Consider the following 14170-nt stretch of genomic DNA (forward strand, 5'->3'; position numbering starts at 1 on the left):
GTAATGCAGGCCGGGCGGGCGGCAGCGTAACTCCTTGATGTCACGTGACTGCGCCGCCTACTTTATGAATGAAGCAGGCGGCGCAGGCAAGTGACGTCAGTGAGTGGGGGGGGGCGGGCGAACTGATCCGTGGATGGCACAGTTAAGGGGGGGGTCTGTGGATGCCACTGTTATGGGCTAGGGGGCTGTGGATGGCACTGTTATGGGGTGGGGGGTCTGTGGATGGCATATATATAACAGTGCCACCCACAGATCCCCCCTGTAACAGTGCCACCCACAGATCCCCCCTGTAACAGTGCCATCCACAGATCCCCCCTGTAACAGTGCCATCCACAGATCCCCCCCCTGTAACAGTGTGTCAGTCATCCACAGATCCCCCCATAACAGTGTCCGTCATCCACAGATCCCCCCCATAACAGTGTCCATCATCCACAGATCCCCCCATAACAGTGTCCGTCATCCACAGATCCCCCCCATAACAGTGTCCGTCATCCACAGATCCCCCCCATAACAGTGTCCGTCATCCACAGATCCCCCCATAACAGTGTCCGTCATCCACAGATCCCCCATAACAGTGTCCGTCATCCACAGATCCCCCCCATAACAGTGTCTGTCATCCACAGATCCCCCCCATAACAGTGTCCGTCATCCACAGATCCCCCCCATAACAGTGTCCGTCATCCACAGATCCCCCAAAACAGTGTCCGTCATCCACAGATCCCCCCCATAACAGTGTCTGTCATCCACAGATCCCCCCATAACAGTGTCCTTCACAGATCCCCAGTAATAGTGCCACCCACAGACCACCATTAGTTCCAAACCCACCAAAAGCACACCTTTTGGTTAAAAATATTTTTTTTCAAAATGGTTCCTAAAAAAAACCTCACAACTAATCCAGCAGAATAAATTAAAAAAATGTAATAAAAATGTAAAAGTTTTGACTGCTAGAACACAAAGGGGGGAAATATTATTGGTTCTTAAGGCTAAAATGAATGAAGTCACTAAGGGGTTAATTGAAGGAGAGATGAGAAGAAACAGCGGCACTCACCAATTCCAAAGTAAAACGTCCAGTTTATTAAACTTGTTAAAATCGGGTACAAGCAGGTCTGTGCACATAGATCAGTAAAGGTACAGCCATTTCACGCTAAACGCGCTTCATCATGCCTTTCATGCTGTGGAGGTTAAGGGGTTAAACATGCAATAGTGTCCCCTGAGTTGTGCGCCAACAAGATTTACTGCAGACACACATTAAAAATCTACAAGAAAAAAAAAGTGACTTTTTGGGAGTGTTTTTCCAATTTTAACGTGACTGTTAGGAGATTAAAAGGGTATTCTAATTGTAGGTATTTATGGCATATCCATACTCATAACTGTCGGATACTGTATTTGCAATGCATTTTAAGAAACAAGTTAATTAAAAATGTAATGACATTTTGTATTGTCATAATTATAACAGTGCAAAACATCCGCCCTGGAAACCGTCTAGTGTAGTGATGGCTAACCTCCGGCACTCCAGCTGTGGTGAAACTATACCTCCCAGCATGCTCCATTCATTTCTATTGAGTTCAAAAAAAGAGCCAAGCCAGTGTGCATCTTGGGAGTTGTAGTTTTACCACAGCTGGATTGCCAGAGGTTAGCCATCACAGGCCTGCTGTATATGCCAAGTGTATCCGTAGCACCCCACTTACCTGATAGAAGCCAAAAGTGGGTTCTGTTAGGTCAGTATACATCTGTAAAACTTTTAAAATAAAATGTGTATAATTTGATACCTACATACATTTGTTCCGCAATACGGGCCTATACAGTGGGATACGCCACTACGTTCTGTTGGAGGCATACATCGGAAAATGTTTCCAGTGTATATGTCAAACAGAAGCTGAAAGCCTTACTGAAGGGTAGGCATACTTTCCTACAGCGCAGCGCACAACACAGTTCTGTAATACATGAACAAAAGGCCTAAACATCAGTGTAGCTGTAAGGTGGTCCCCACAATCAAATTTACTGATGGCTCCTAGGCATCCCAGTCTGACATTGGATCTTCTGGTACTCAGGCCAGTTTGATGCTGACATTATATAATTTTCTGGAAAAACACATTGGCAGCTTATTCTTAGCAGTACTAGGGCAAATTTAAAGAGGTTGTCTCATGTTAGACATTGGTGGCATATCGCTATGATAGGCCACCAATGTCAGATATAGGTGCAGGTCCCAGAGGTATCTCCAGAACGTGCACTTGAAAGTGAAGGAGAGCGCATGGCGCATGCACAGCCTGCTCTCCATTCATTAGTATTGGCGTTTTAAGAATAGCCAAGCGATTTTCTGAATTCTCATAGAAATTAATAGACAGTGCTCTGCGCAAGCGCAGCCACCCATCCATTCACTTCTATCGGACTGCCAGAGGTAGCTGAGCCAGTCCTCGGCTATTTTCTGCAGTACAATAGAAGTGAATGGAGGGCGGCTATGCATGCACTGATGCTCTCTGCTCACTTCAGGGGTCCCCTTCTGAAGATAGATGCAGGTCCCACCTGTGGCAATGTCTAAGCTTAGACTACTCATTTAATGTTTACCCATATTATTCATATGTGCGGCTGTGCCTGGAACTGAAGATCAACCCAATTCACTATAATCAGTGAAGGTCTCAGAAGTCAGACCCCCATTGATCATACATTACTGACCTACCCTAGCCATTGGCCTGCCCTGAGAATGTCAGCAATTGAAAAACAACTGAAAACAGCAACAAAACGAAATAATAATGTGATTATAAATATAAAATCTATAAACCTGGTCTCCTGCTTGAAACCGTTCATAGGTTAATATTTGCTGTCATCTACTGGTGCAATAGGGAAGTACATGTATTCTTCGGTAAGTCTTTGGAAATTAGCGTCTGATGAAAGAGCAGAGTATACTATACATATAATCTACTTTGACATGTTTAGATTGGTGAAGATTTGACACCCCAACAACTGCTAAAAGGAGAAGTTAGGGCCAGTTCACACAGAGCTTTTTGGCACTCCAATGCATTTCAGTGGGAAGCAGCACGCCCTATCTTGGGACGGAATCCACACTGAATCTCCCACTGCAATGAAATGGAAGGATCATAAAATAGTTTTTTGTGTGTTTTTTTTATGTGGATCCGTGCCAAAAACTACAGGCTGAAAATGCAGTTTTGTATTGTAGTAACCACCCAATGGTTAAGAAAAGTATCAAAAACCTGTAAAAAATAAATAAATAAAAATGTGCACAAAAAAAGTGCTGAATAAACCACCATGGATTCCACACTGAATTTTGTAGGCTGATTTTCCAAATCCATCATGTGAACTTACTCTTAGAGACGCTCACTGATCGCTGTCTCTCCTCACTATTGAAAACAGAAATGAAGATGGGCTCATAGACTATTGAGGTTGTCTTCACGTCCATCTTCAGCAGCGAGCAGTTACAGCGTTCAGTGAGCTTCTTGATTCACACATGCGTCAAAGGATTCAAGCAGGCTATGCAGGCAGGAAACACCCAGCCGGACTCTGGATCTGGCATAGCCGGATGGTGTTGTGTGTCCGCCGGATTATAATGGGAAGGCAATAAGGATCTGGCTGCTCCCCAGCATATCAGTCGGGATTCGGGCAAACAAAAATTGCTGCATGCAATGTTTTTTGTCCACCTGAATCCCAGCATATATACATATAAGTTGGATCCCTGCCGCTTCCCCCCGCATTATAGTCAATAGGGTCCGGTGGGAACGTGGCACCATCCAGCTATGCTGGATCCCAAAAACTCCAGCAGGCTGTTCTCTACCTAAGCAGCTTGCCAAATTTCTTTGAGGCATTTGTGAAACCAGTTTAAGCCTAGGAACTTTCTATACAACATAATTATTAAGATTATTTCCCATAATAATTGTCAGAACCATAAACCTTCTGCTATAAAATCATGTAACATACATATAAATACTAGTTTTGCACGTCCTTTATTGGATTGACAAGAGTATTTTATGCTTAAGGCTGTATCTTAATGTGGACCATACCACTTAGGGTCAGGACACTGCACACGCAGCATGTGGTACCAATGATAGGTTTCTTTTGAAATGTTAGGTCTGTAAGTTCCTCCAACTCCTGTTAATGATTGTATCCAGATGGTGGATATTCCTAAGAATGATTTTACTGCTCAAATATTTGGAAGTAAGACCCCGATACAAACGTATTGCCCCGCTTTAACCACCAGCTAGGAAAAATTGAAGGCTTTATATTAGGAGAATAAAATTGAAAACACAACACTTTACCTAAACTACTTTAATAAACAATTTTGTGGGCCTCTTGGTGCTTGTAACATTGTATGCACAAGCTCTTCCTCTCCATTTGTGTGGCTTCTTTGTGCTCGCAGTGGAGAATTCAAAGCCCTTCCCCTTTGCTTTTCTAAGTTTATAGTAGACAGGGCCGTCTTTAATATTGATTGGACCCTGGGCAAGAATTTACTTGGGCCCCCTGGATAACGACCCCCCCCCCCCCCCCCCCCCGCACTTTGCTGTACTTGCTATACAGCAGCACTTACCTGTCACATCCAGGGCCTCCAGGTGACGTCTCCTCTCTGTCATCATCTTCTCTGTAGATCTTCTCTCTCATCATCTTCTCCATTTGGTCCGGACACTTCTCTCAGCCGCCTCGTCTCTGCAGAGTGTGACACACAGACATCTTAGCTTCCTCACATTCTATCGTTATCCCCCAACTGGAGTCCTCACAGTGTTATCCTGCTGCTTGCTGTGCCCCCCCCCCCCCCCCTTCCCCCAGGGGTGTAGCTATAGAGGGTGCAGAGGTAGAAGTCGCTACTGGGCCCAGGAGCATGAAGGGGCCCAAAGACACTTGTGCCGCATAAGAAGACACACAAAGCACTGAGGGAAGGGGGGCCCAAGATGAACTCTTGCACCGGAGCCCATGAGCCTTTAGTTACGCCCCTGCCCCCTCCCCCCAATACCCCTAAATACTATCCTGAAGAAACATTACTGCCCCCCATAGTAATAGTGCTCCTTATAGTCCCACCAATAGTAATTCCCTTCTAGAATGCCCTCATTAGTAACACTGCCCTAACCGTGATAATGCTCCTCAACAATGCCCCCATTATTAGAAGAGCCCTCCCATATTAATAATACCCTCACAGAGTCCCTAGTAGAAACAAGGCCCCCTATTGTTCCCCTCAGTAGTAATAAGGCCCCCATAGTGCGCTTAGTAGAAATAAGGAGGATCTATAAGACCCTCCTATAGAGCCCCCAGTAGTAATAAGACCGCCTATAATGTCCCCTGGATCTGCAGTGCCCCCTGCAGTTATAATCCTCCCTCCACCATACAGTCCCATGTAAATAACATCACCTCCTCCCCAGCCACCTCCAACGCACAATCCCATGTAAACATCACCCCTAAGGCTACTTTCCCACTTGCGTTCGTGCGGATCCGCACCGATAATACAAACGAATGCATCCGTTCAGGACCGATTCGTTTGTATTAGATTTGAATTTCTAAGTCCCAATACGGATCCGTCCTGACTTACATTGAAAGTCAATGGGGGACTGATCAGTTTACAATTGCACCATTTTGTGTCAATGCAAAGGGATCCGTCCCCATTTACTTACATTGTAAGTCAGGACGGATCCGTTTGGCTCTGCAAGGCCATACGGACACAAAAACGCTGCGTGCAGCATTTTGGGGTCCATCTCCAAAACGGAACGGGGGGTTGTACGGAGCCGAACGAATGCATTCTGAATGTATCCGCATCCATTCAGAATGCATTGGGGTTAAACTGATGCATTTGGGGCTGCTTGTGAGAGACCTGAAACGGATCTCACAAGCGGATCCCCAAACGCAAGTGTGAACGTAGCCTAAACCCATGTACATCAACATTATTCCCCCCCACCATCCACTTTCAACATACAGTCCCATGTCAATAACATCCCTCCCTTCAGCCCTAACATACATCCCAGTTAAATAACTACAACTCCCAGTATTGCTCTGTCTCTCCCTTCACTTACCTCTCCAGTCCTGCATTAGGCTCCTCCTCTTCACTCTGGTCCAATCCTGCACTGGTCACATGATGGTGACATCATCCAGGTCATCCTATCACAGCCTGTTTTGCTGATCACATGATCTGTGATGTCACCACAGGTCCTTCGCCTCTTCCCAGTGTATTAGATTCAATTGTATTGCCGTTCTGTGTACGGCAATACAGTTGTATCTAGCAGGCAGGACATTCGGGGCCTGGGACAAAACATCCGGGGCCCAGGCCCCGAATGTTTTAACATAGCAATGCTCACTAGTGAATGGGAGTCGGGAAACGGAGCTCCCATGGGCCCCCAGGAGCAACTGGGCCCGGGGCAGCTGCCCCTTTTGCCCTGCGGCAAAGACGGCCCTGATAGTAGATTGCTAGAGATAGTAGGATTCAAAAATGTAACAACCGGTTTCCTACTTGGCTGACAAAGATAACGTTTGGGTTGATCAAGGTATAGCACGTTTACAGCACCAGACCATATAGGCCACATATATGGCTCCAGAACAAAGCTCAGTATACATATACAACACAAGAGTCAAGCTCAATATACATAAATAGCACCAGAACATAGCTGTCACGGAAGGTGTACAGAAAACTAGAAGACACAAAATGAAGATCCGACTGACTGGATCCAAAACTAAAGAACCAAAGGGAAAGCCCTGCAACAGACCTGGCTCTCTCCCTTACTGCTCAGCCTATGCAAAAATCTCAATGGTAGATGATCGCATATCCTCGTTCCTCGACTGTATAACACCTGAACACCCTATAATAGTGAGGGGACACGACCACCGGCTCCCTACACTTGATACGGAGGGAGTCAGGGTCACCTGGGATCCAGCAAACAGGAAAACACAAATGAATGAACAAAAACTTATCTGTAGAAGACTCAGTAGTAGCAGTAGCATGCACACACTCCAGGAAGTTGTATAAACCGCAAAGTGATGCAGTATGGGAAGGGATTTAAAGGGATGCAATCAGTGCAACTACATGACAGCTGAGAGAGGCTAACGAGATGAGAAAACGAAAGCAAAACAAAAGGAACCTCAAGCAGGAGGTTCTGAAGAACGTCTGACAGAGCTTCTCAGATGTCTGGTGGTGACAATAGCTCAGTATACATATACAACACCACAACCAAGCTCTTCATACATATACAGCACCACAATCAAGCTCAGTATACACATACAACACAAGAACCAAGCTCAAGATACTTAAACAGCACCAGAACAAAGCTCAGTATGACTATACAGCACTAGAACCAAGCTCAATATACATATAAAGCACCAGAACCAAGCTCAGTATGACTATACAGCACTAGAACCAAGCTCAATATACATATACAGCACAATATCACGATCGGCGTGACTATCACATACGTGACACAGAGGGAGGGAAAGAGGAAGGCCCTGCCCAAGTGAGAGGGAAGGTGGTGACCCCTGACTCACCTTGCGGCTGGCACCTGGCTGCCCTGACGTCCCTAGACGGGTTCCTCACCCGTACGCCGATCACGTGCCTAAAACCCTGGCTTTCCCTAAGATGAGCCCTAGATAGTGAACAGGGCGGTGGGAACACTAGTCCGCACCACTAGCTCTAAAGGAAAACACCAAGGGGAGGACAGACAATACAGACCCAACATATAATCCCAGGTGGGCGACAACAGGAGACAACAAAAAGCCCAACAGGGATCCGGAGGGTAGCACTCTGGAACAACAACCAGGATTCACAGCTCCAGTGGGTCAGTATAGAAGTCCAGGCAGGAAGCTCTATAACTGGCAACTAGAGAAGTGTGAGAGGAGAATATAAGGAGGTTGGGAGTGGCAGACAAGAAACAGCTGAGGAGGAGAAGCTACGGATCCCTGAGTGAGACAAAAAGGATTGCAAGGCAAACACAGAAAACAATCACTAAGAAACAACGTGATCTTTAGACATAGAGCGCGCAGCCACCCGCTGCGACTTCCTGACCCCGGGTATAACGGAGTCAGACGTGGCTCTTGACACCCTCGTGACAGTACCCCCCCTTTCACGAGGGGCCTCCGGACACTCAGGACCAGGTCTCTCAGGATGAGAGGCATGGAAAACCTGAATTAACCTGTTGGCGTTTACCTCTGACGCTGGAACCCACATTCTTTCCTCGGGACCGTAACCCCTCCAATGCACCAGATACTGAAGAGAGCGGCGGACCCGACGAGAATCAACAATTCTGGATATTTGAAACTCCAGATTACCATCCACAATAACAGGAGGAGGTGGCAGCGGTGATGGTTCTAGAGGTGGAACATACTTCTTGAGTAACGACTTATGGAAGACGTTATGGATCTTAAAAGTCTGAGGTAGCTCCAGGCGAAAAGCCACAGGGTTAATGACGGCTACTATTTTATAAGGACCAATGAACCTAGGGCCCAGTTTCCAAGAGGGAACCTTCAACTTAATATTCCTAGTAGACAACCACACATAGTCATTCACTCCTAGGTCCGGACCTGGCGACCGTTTCTTATCGGCCATGCATTTATATTTACCACTCATATTTTTCAAGTTAGCTTGCACCTTCTGCCATACCGATGAAAGAGATGAAGAAAACCGTTCCTCTTCGGGAACCCCAGAAGACCCCCCCTCTTTGAAAGTACAAAATTGGGGATGAAAACCGTATGCACCAAGAAATGGTGACTTGCCAGTGGATTCCTGACAGCGATTATTTATGGCAAACTCGGCTAACGGTAAATATGATGACCACACCTCTTGGTTTTCAGACACAAAACACCTTAAATATGTTTCTAGGTTTTGGTTGGTACGCTCAGTCTGTCCATTCGACTGAGGATGGAAAGCTGAGGAAAAGGACAAGTGTACCCCCAGACGGGAACAAAAAGCTTTCCAAAACTTAGAAATAAACTGGGTTCCCCGATCCGAAACCACATCGGAAGGGACCCTGTGAAGCTTCACGATTTCACTGATAAACACCTGAGCAAGAGTCTTAGCATTAGGAAGTGTGGGTAGCGCAATAAAGTGTACCATTTTGCTAAACCTGTCTACTACTACCAAGATAACTGTTTTACCTGCAGACAACGGTAAGTCAGTGATGAAATCCATTGACAGATGTGTCCATGGCCTATTGGGGATGAAAAGTGGCAATAAAGACCCTGCTGGACGTGTATGAGAGACTTTCGCGCGTGCACAAGTAGAACAAGTTGACACGCAATCCATTACATCCTGACGCAACCTTGGCCACCAAAAACGACGAGACAATAGCTCCAAGGTTGCTTTACTACCCGGGTGCCCAGCAAGTGCCGAATTATGATGTTCCTTTAATAATTCAAGACGCAGGTTTAACGGTACAAACAATTTCTCTGAGGGGCAAGAGGCCGGGGCGTCCCCCTGGGCCTCTAACACCTTTCCCTCTAGAACAGAGTGTACAGCAGAGACAACCACTCCTCTTTGTAAAATAGGTACCTGATCACTAACATTACCCCCTCCAGGGAAACTACAAGATAATGCGTCTGCCTTGGTATTTTTTGCCCCAGGACGATAGGTGATTACAAAGTTAAATCTGGTAAAGAATAGCGACCACCTAGCTTGTCTAGGGGTGAGACGCTTAGCCGATTCTAGGTACAGAAGGTTTTTGTGATCCGTAATCACCGTGACGGGGTGGATTGCTCCCTCTAAGAAGTGACGCCACTCTTCAAACGCCAGTTTAATCGCCAACAGTTCCCTATTTCCAATATCATAGTTCTTTTCTGCAGTAGATAACTTTTTGGAAAAGAAAGCGCAAGGACGCCATTTGCCAGGAGACGGACCCCGAGACAATACAGCCCCCACTCCCACCTCTGACGCATATACTTCAACAATAAAAGGCTGGGAGACATCAGGTTGAATTAGAACAGGTGCCGAGGTAAATCTCTCTTTTAGAGAGGAAAATGCAATTTTAGCGGCGTCAGACCATTTAGAAAAATCAGTCCCCTTCCTAGTCATGTCAGTAAGGGGTTTAACGATCACTGAATAATTTTTAATGAACTTTCTATAGAAATTTGCGAAACCCAAAAACCGTTGTAGAGCTTTAAGGTTCTCAGGAAGATCCCAATCTAAAATTGCCTGGACCTTCCTAGGATCCATACGGAAACCTGAAGCAGATAATAGATATCCCAGGAACTGTATTTCCTGAACGGCGAAGACACATTTTTCAATTTTCGCATATAATTTATTCGTCCGTAGGACCTGCAGTACTTGCCTGACATGTACTTCATGTGTTTTCAGATCAGCCGAATAAATTAAGATATCATCTAGGTATATGACTACAAACCTGCCGATGAGATGACTAAAAATATCATTAACGAAATGTTGGAAGACAGCAGGGGCATTGGTCAGACCGAAAGGCATGACTAAATTTTCATAATGCCCCTCAGGGGTGTTAAAAGCTGTCTTCCACTCATCCCCTTCCTTGATACGAATCAGATTGTAGGCCCCCCTAAGATCAAGTTTGGAGAACCACCTAGCACCCGCAATCTGATTAAAAAGGTCAGGAATGAGAGGAAGAGGGTATGGGTCTCGGACGGTTATCCGGTTTAGCTCACGGAAATCTAGGCAAGGACGCAGGCCCCCATCTTTCTTTTTAACAAAGAAAAACCCTGCAGCCACGGGTGAAGAAGAGGGTCTGATGTGTCCCTTAGCCAGACTCTCGGAGATATAATCTTTCATGGCTTGTCTCTCGGGACCCGAAAGATTATACAACCTGGACTTGGGTAATTTTGCACCGGGAATCAGGTTAACCGGGCAATCATAAGGACGATGAGGTGGTAGCTTCTGACAACCCTTTTCAGAAAAAACGTCCTCAAAGTCCGAAATAAATGTAGGTAGGGAAGCTATGGAGGCGATTAAGCAATTGTTATTTAAGCAATTCTCTCTGCAATGCTCACTCCACTCCAATATCTCCCTGGCCTGCCAATCCACCACTGGATTGTGCACTACCAACCAGGGAAGACCCAATACCACAGGAGAGGGAAGGCCCTCCAGAACGTAACATGAAAGACACTCATTATGGTGGTCCCCTACCCGAAGGTGTAAGTTATGGACAATGTGAGTGAGGTTTCTCTGAGACAGAGGAGCAGAATCAATAGCGAATATGGGAATAGGTCTCTGCAGCGTACAGAGAGACAAACCCATAGTGCGGGCAAAATGGGCATCTATCAAATTTACCCCTGCTCCACTGTCTAGAAAAAAAAGAAATAGACTCCGTCTTAACACCAAAAACAATAACCGCTGGCAACACAAATTGAGATGTTCGTATGGAGGAAACGTATACCCCCCGGCTGACATCCTCCGCACAGCCTGGGGTTAGTCGTTTTCCGACGGTCTTTTGCTTTTGAGAAAGGAGGGACAGACATTAATGAAATGACCCCTCCCCCCACAGAAAAAACAAGCCCACCTACGGCAAACCTCAGGAGGACGGACCTGACGAGAAGTTCCTCCTAGCTGCATAGGCTCATCTAAGTCAGTACAGACTAACTGTTGCTTGGGAGAGGTTACCAATTGCTCAGGAATTTTCGATCTCTCCCTAAGACGTCTATCTATTCTGATAGAGAGGGACATAACAGCATCAAGGGAAAGGGGGGTCTCATACAGCGCCAGTGCATCCTTAACCCTTTCAGATAACCCAGAGCAGAACTGACTCCTGAGAGCCGGGTCGTTCCACTGAGTATCCGTAGCCCACCTACGGAACTCTGAGCAATATTCCTCTGCTGGCCGATCTCCCCGTAGGAGTCTCCGTAACTTCGACTCAGCCAGGGCGACTCGGTCAGGGTCATCATATATGAGACCCAAAGCCCCAAAAAATCCCTCCACTGACCGGAGAGCCTGGGAACCAGGGGGTAACGAGAACGCCCAGGATTGCGGGTCCCCCTGAAGCAGGGAAATAACAATCCCCACCCGCTGTTCTTCATTACCTGAGGAGTAAGGGCGCAGCTTAAAATATAATTTGCAGGCCTCACGGAACATCACAAATTTGTCCCTTCCCCCAGAAAATCTGTCAGGAAGAACAACCTTGGGTTCTGTAACAACCTGGTTACCCATAGCAACCGCTGGGCTTGCGGTCTGCTGCATTTGCTGCTGTTGTTGGAGGACAGACGCCTTCAATCCTGCCACCTCCAAAGACAGGCCTTGAAGCTGTTTTGCCAAAGCAGCAATAGGATCCATATTGGATTCTAAGTAGAGAGAATTTTTATTTTTTATTTTTTTTTCTCCCAAAAAATAAGGGCCAGTTATAATATCACGATCGGCGTGACTATCACATACGTGACACAGAGGGAGGGAAAGAGGAAGGCCCTGCCCAAGTGAGAGGGAAGGTGGTGACCCCTGACTCACCTTGCGGCTGGCACCTGGCTGCCCTGACGTCCCTAGACGGGTTCCTCACCCATACGCCGATCACGTGCCTAAAACCCTGGCTTTCCCTAAGATGAGCCCTAGATAGTGAACAGGGCGGTGGGAACACTAGTCCGCACCACTAGCTCTAAAGGAAAACACCAAGGGGAGGACAGACAATACAGACTCAACATATAATCCCAGGTGGGCGACAACAGGAGACAACAAAAAGCCCAACAGGGATCCGGAGGGTAGCACTCTGGAACAACAACCAGGATTCACAGCTCCAGTGGGTCAGTATAGAAGTCCAGGCAGGAAGCTCTATAACTGGCAACTAGAGAAGTGTGAGAGGAGAATATAAGGAGGTTGGGAGTGGCAGACAAGAAACAGCTGAGGAGGAGAAGCTACGGATCCCTGAGTGAGACAAAAAGGATTGCAAGGCAAACACAGAAAACAATCACTAAGAAACAACGTGATCTTTAGACATAGAGCGCGCAGCCACCCGCTGCGACTTCCTGACCCCGGGTATAACGGAGTCAGACGTGGCTCTTGACACCCTCGTGACACACCAGAACCAAGCTCAATACACATAAACAGCACCAGAACCAAGTTCAGTATACATATACAGCACAAGAACCAAGCTCAGTATACATATACAGCACCACAACCAAGCTCAGTATACATATACAGCACCACAACCAAGGTCAGTATACATATACAGCACAAGAACCAAGCTCAATATACATAAACAGCACCAGACCCAAGCTCAGTATACATATACAACCAAGCTCAGTATATATATACTGCAGCAGAACCAAGCTCAGTATACATATACAGCTAAGCTCAGTATATATATACTGCAGCAGAACCAAGCTCAGTATACATATACAGCCAAGCTCAGTATAGATATACTGCAGCAGAACCAAGCTCAGTATACATATACAGCACCAGACCCAAGCTCAGTATACATATACAACACCACAACCAAGCTCAGTATACATATACAGCCAAGCTCAGTATACACATACTGCACCAGAACAAAGCTCAGTATACTGTACATATACAACACCAAATCCAAGGACATATAAATAGCACCTAAACCAAGCTCACTAACAAATACAGTACCAAGCTGGGGGAGAGCAACAAATCCCCAGAACTCCCAAATACAAAGGTTTAATGTACAGTCAGCTGTGTACATACCATTGAGGCAGGGTCCTGTGTGAGAGGGCAGCTGTCCCTTAAGGGGGTTGTCTCACTTCAGCAAATGGCATTTATCATGGTAATACCAGGCAATTACTAATGTATTGTGATTGTACATATTGCGTCCCTTGCTGGTTTGATTCATTTTTCCATCACATTATATACTGCTTGTTTCCACACTTATGACCAGCCTGCAATCCAGCAGCGGTGGTTGTGTTTGCATACTATAGGAAAAAGCACCAGCCTCTCTGGTGGCTGGGACTGTAAGAAGCACGCAGGGGCACGCATGCACAGCAGCTCCCGTCTGACCCCACTTCATATCTGTACTGCATTGGTGGCCGTGACCACTGGATATTATGAGTGTATAAAGTGCTGGAAAAATGAATCAATCACATATTCCTGCGTATGCCGCTAGAAGGAGCTCCATACATAGACAGCTTCCATTGTCTTCATTGCATTTTCCTATGCACTGAATTGCCCATAGTGGTGGCTGAAGGTAGACGGTTTTATAAAACACTATGTAAGGGAAGAATGATATTTACTTATGTATATATGGCATTTGTCTTATGTGAATATGCTGTACCCCAGTACAAGGAGGTCTCTGCA

The sequence above is a fragment of the Bufo gargarizans genome, chromosome 4 (assembly GCF_014858855.1).
Source record: "Bufo gargarizans isolate SCDJY-AF-19 chromosome 4, ASM1485885v1, whole genome shotgun sequence".
Classification (NCBI taxonomy): domain Eukaryota; kingdom Metazoa; phylum Chordata; class Amphibia; order Anura; family Bufonidae; genus Bufo; species Bufo gargarizans.